The sequence below is a fragment of the Ictidomys tridecemlineatus genome, chromosome 7, assembly GCF_052094955.1.
Source record: "Ictidomys tridecemlineatus isolate mIctTri1 chromosome 7, mIctTri1.hap1, whole genome shotgun sequence".
In the NCBI taxonomy this organism is placed as follows: Eukaryota; Metazoa; Chordata; class Mammalia; order Rodentia; family Sciuridae; genus Ictidomys; species Ictidomys tridecemlineatus.
Genome location: NC_135483.1, coordinates 89140986 through 89146985, shown reverse-complemented (window position 1 = coordinate 89146985; position 6000 = coordinate 89140986).

The following is a 6000-nucleotide window of genomic DNA, read 5'->3' as shown; positions in this document are numbered from 1 at the left end:
CCCCAGTGCAAAATATAAATATATATATGCATAAATATACATATATATTTGAAACTATAATGATCAATAATATCAAATTAATGACAGACACTAACCCACTGATTCAGGAAAGGCATAGAAGATCAGGAGGATGAATACCCAAAACACTACATCCCGACACATCATTTTCAAATTCTAGAACATCAAAGACAAAGAAAAAAAATCCTGAAAGAGGTCAGAGAATCAAAATTTCAACTAAAAGGGGCAAAGAAAAAAATTATAGACAACTTATCCTCAGAAATGAGGTAAGCAAGAGGAGATTGGAGTGAAATACAGTCATGCCTATACCATGTGAGAACATTCCAGTCAATGACAGATCACATAAACAACAGTGGTCCCACTGTTATAACTAATTTAAACTTTCCTATCAGCTAGTGATGTCAAATCCATCCCAGTATTGCTGCACAATACATAACTTACATATTTCTGATGATTTTGACATAAACAAATCTACTGTGCCACTGGTCATATGAAACTATAGCACATATAATTATGTATAGCAAATAAATTCTTGATAATAGTAATAAATGACTGCTATGGATTTACTATGCTATTTCTTTAATCATTATTTTAGAGTGCACTCCTTCTACTAATAGAATTTTGTTGTAAAACAGCACACTATGTTACAATGGCAGTAACCAGATATATCACATGTTTAACACATCTCATGATTTCCATCATTTTTTCTCATGCTTAATTTAATCTCAAATTATTTTGTTCATCATGGCCCTCGGAGCTACAAGCAAAACACACACACACACACACACACACACACACACACACACACACACACACCCAATACATCCTATATAAACAGCAGGCTATGTAGGCTATAACATCAATGTTTATGTACACTGTATGATGTTCACACAATGACAAAATTACCTAATGACATAGTTCTCAAAATGCGTGCCCCATTAAGCAACATATGACTATAGTTAAAGTGTTGAGAGGGGGGAAAAAAACCTCCAACTTAGAATTCTTAAAACTATAAAAATATCCTTTGAAAGCAAAGCAGAAGTAAGCCTTTCTCAGATTAAAGAAAAAAAAAGAAGTTGAGGAAATATATTGCCAGTAGATCTGCCTGCAAAAATTAGTAGAAGAAATTATTTATACAAGAAGTAAAATCAAGAACCAACAAATGGGATGGATCAAACTGAAAAACTTCCTCAGAGCAAAGAAACAATCAAGAACATAAGAGAGAGCCTACAGAATGGGAGAGAATCTGACACTTCAACCTCAAATATAGCACTAATCTCTGGGATACACAAAAAACTCAAAAACCTAACACCAAAAAACAAACTCAAGCAATAAATGGGCAAAGGAACTGAACAAGCACTTCACAGAAGAGATAAAAATGGTCAAAAAATATGTGAAAAAAAAAATGTTCAACATCTAGCAATTAGAGAAATGCAAATTAAAACTACACTGAGCTTCCAAGTCACTCCAGTCAGAATGGCAATTATCAAGAATATAAGGGCTGGGGATGTGGCTCAAGTGGTAGCGCGTTCGCCTGGCCAGGTTCGATCCTCAGCACCACAAACAAAGATGTTGTGTCTGCCGAAAACTAAAAAATAAATATATTAAAAATTCTCTCTCTCTCTCTCTCTCTCTCTCTCTCTCTCTCTCTCTCTCTTTCTCTCTTTCTCTCTCTTTAAAAAAAAGAATATAAGTAAAAATAAATGTTGGCAAGTATGTGGGGAAAAAGGTACATTCGAACGTTGCTAGTGGAACTACAAATTGGTGCAAACACTCTAGAAAGCAATAAGGAGATTCCATAGAAAACTGGGAATGGAACCACCATTTGACCCAGTTATCCACTCCTCGATCTATACAGAAAGGACTTAAAATAAGCATACTACAGTCATGCAGTCACATCAATCAATAGCAGCTCGATTCATAATAGCTAAGCTACGGAACCAACCTAGGTGCTCTTGAACAGATGAATGGATAAAGAAAATGTAATATACACACAATGGAATATTAGTCAGCCTTAAAGAAGAATGAAATTATGGCATTTGCCAGTAAATGGATGGAACTGGACACTAGCATGCTGAGTGAAATAAGCCAGTCCCCAAAAACCATAGGCCAAATGTTCTCTCTGATATGAAGATGCTAAAACACAATGGTGGAGTGGATAGAAGTTCAATGAATTAGACAAAGGGAAATAAAGAGAAAGGGGGGATGGGCATAGGAAAGACAGTAAAATGAATCAGACATAACTTTCCTATGCTCATACATGAATACATGACCAGTGAAACTCCACACTATGTACAATCACAAGATTGGGATCCCAATTAGAATAATTTATATTCTATGCTTGTATAATATGTCCAAATACTCTCTACTGTCATGTATATCTAAAAAGAACAAATTAAAAAAATAGAACAAAAAAATTTTTTAGAGAGAAGGAAAATTATATAAGTAAGTATTCTAGATTTACATAAGAAAGTAAAGCATCAGAGTAGGAATAAGGTAGAATTAAAAGCATTGTTTTTCTTATTTTAATTGGTCTAAGATAAAAATTTATTCAAAATAATAAGAGCAACATGTTCAATTATGTGTGTTTATGTATAAGTAAAATGGAGAAAGTAATTAGCAATATTTTATTACAAAACACCCATGAATCTTGAAATACCAGTGTTATCTGAAAATAGACTTGGATTACCTCTAAATGTATATCATGAACTGTAGGGCGATGCTGAATGTTTGCAAATGTTCATACAATAAAAACGTGGGGCCAGGCACAGTGGTGCATACCTAAAATCCCAGCAAGACAGGAGGATTGATAATTCAAAGCCAGCCTCAGCAACTTAGCAGAGGCCCTAAGCTACTTAATAAGAGGATGGGGATGTGGGATGTGGCTCAGTGTAAGTACCCCTGGGTTCAATCCTGGTACCAAAAATAAATAAATAAAGGCTTGGTCCCCAGGGTGGCACTATGAGAAGTGTCATGAACTTCTGAGAGGCAGGTCTTAGGTCACTGGGGCAGTGCTCTCAAGGGGACTGTCGGACCCTGCTCTCCATCTCTTTGCCCCTTAGTTCAGCAGGTGAGCAGTTTGCTCCACCATGTGCCCCAGAGGCCCAAAGATACGGGACCACTTGATCATGGACCTCCAAACCCTGAGCCAAACTAAGTCCTTTCTTTTTATAGAGTATTTCTAAAAAGGGTATTAGAAAGTTATGTATTTATAGGATATACTAATAAGAAGCTAACTAATATTGGCAACAGTATAAAAACTAAATATGCCAAAAAGGGGGGAATTGAATCACAGAAATGTTAATTAAAACCACAAAAGTCATAGGGCAGGAATGTAGCTCAGTGGAAGAATACGTGCTTCACATGCATGAGACTCTAGGTTCAATTCCCAGCAGTGGGAAAAAACACATACACACAAGGTAGAAGAAACAAGACAAAAACAGGAACACAGAACAAGGCAACAAATAAACAGCAACTATAAATATGGTAGATATTAATCCAACCATATCAATTAGAATGACAACTTAGCGATCTAAACCACTACCACTCTGAACAAAGACAGACTGGCAGGCAGACCAAGAAAAACAATACCAAACTACACATTGTCTATAAGACACCTCCTTAAAATATTTAAGATGCAAAGTAAAAGAGTAAAAGCAAATGTAAGGGGAAAGATATGCCATGATAACAATAATCAAAAGAAAGCAGGAACAGCTACATTAATTTCATAAAAAGCCGGCTTCATACCAAGGGAAAGTTACATGGGTAAAAAGGGGAGGGGTGCCACATAATGAAAAAATAACACATTTTCAAAGAACTCAATATTTAGGAATAAATTCAAGAAAGTTCAAGACTGTATCCTGAAAACAACAAAACATCACTGAAAGAAATTAAAGACGACTTAAATAAATAAAAATATGTCCCATGTTCGTGGACAATTTAATATTGGTAAAATGGCAATCAAACTGATCTCCATACATATCTCTACCAAAATTCCAACTACCATTTTTGCAGAAATGAATAAGTTAATAAGCAAGGGACCCAGAAGAATCAAAAATAATTTAAAAAAAGAATTAAGTGAAAGGACTTATATTTACTTATTTCAAAAGTTCTTTCAAAACTATAAAAAAACAGTGAAGTTACTGGCATAAGGACAGACATACACATAAATCAATGGAAACAAATTCAGAGTCCAGAAATAAACCCTTTTAATTACAAGTCAACTGGTCTTTGACAAGGATGCCAAGACAATTCAATGGCAAAATATAAAAATAAAAAAAGTTTATCAACAATTATAGTAGGAAAAGTAATTCTGACATAGAAAAAAAACATGGAGTTGAGCCCCTTTCTCACATCATATACAGCAATTAACTCAAAATGGATCAAAGATACAAATGTACGCTAAAACTACAAAATTATTAGAAGTGTGTGTGTGTATGTGTGTGTGTTATGAGTGTGTGCATGTGTGCACCTTCACAATCTTGAATTACCAGGTAAATTTCATAATTAAGAAACACCAAAAAACAAGTAACAAAAGAAAAAAAAACTTGTAAGACTTTATTTAAAAAATTAAAAATCCACAGAATAGGAGAAAATATTTGTAAACTACACATCTGATAGGTTAACAGTAAGCAGTTCAATGGTTCCTCTAAAAAAAACCATAAAATTATCACATGACATATGTTCAAACAAATAATCATACACAAATATTCAAAAACATTCATAATATCCAAATAGTGGAAACAAAATGTGATGTATCCATATGATGAAATATTACTCAGTCATAAAAAGGAACAAAGCTATGGCATGGAAAAACCTTGAAAATACTAATCTGAAAAGCAGTCAGATTACCACCCCCCTCCAAAAAAAATCCCACATGTACTGTCCATTTCTACAAAACATGTAGTATGGGTGAATCGGTACCAGCAGAAAAAAGATTAGAGGTTTCCAAAGGCTAGAGGGGAGAAGGCAATCAGAAGACAGGGATGTAGAAGTTTGTAAAAAAAGTTTAAAGAAAGTATTCTGGAATTAGATAATGGTTGCAATTGTGCAACATGGTAGACAAACTAAAACCTACTGAATTATACACTTAAAAAGTTTAAAATGATAAATTTTGTATATGAATTTCATCTCAATTTACAAAATAAAAAAGAGGGTGAATATACTTAGGGAGACCAATCAAGACACTACTGCTGAGATCTATATAAAGTATGACAATTACACAGATTTCATCTGCAGTAGTCACAATAGGAAGTAGACTGATTCCAGAGACATAGTGAAGGTATTATCAACAAAAATGTTATCAGTAATATTATAAGCACTGTTCATATTCAACGTGTAGATAAGGCATAACAATTATGATAAAATGTAACTGTCATAAATTTTGATGATATAAATGAGTGTTATCAATGCCAGAAATTGGAAGGCAGAAGACAAACTAGAGCAGCAAACCTTCTCTTATCTTACATCAAAAGGGGCCAGATATTGTCTATAAAAATTAATAATGTATGTTAACACAAATCAGAAAGGCAGTAAATAAAATTACTGTTATTCACAGCAGAGACTCTAGATGTTTTAAAGTCTTCAATTTTGATAAAGAGACTGAAAGTGAAGTGGTACCTTTCTGTAATGCTGCCTTTTATATTTCATCATGGGAAAGTATATTTTTACTTCTAAAAATTTTGCCAACTTCAATAACCTCAATCATCATTATTAATAAATTATACGGAATAAGCCACTGAAAAGTACTGACCAAAAGACCGTTTGATAACCACATATATAATCCAAGCCCCCTGAAAATGTTACACTAAGTTGTAACAACCCACACTAAAAAGACATAATGATCCTATGATATTTGTATCAAATTATGTCAATTAAGAACTGAAAGAGGGGGCTGGGGCTCAGCAGAGCACACTTGCCTGGCATGTGTGAGGCACTAGGTTCAACTCTCAGCCACCACATATAAATAAATTTTTAAAAATA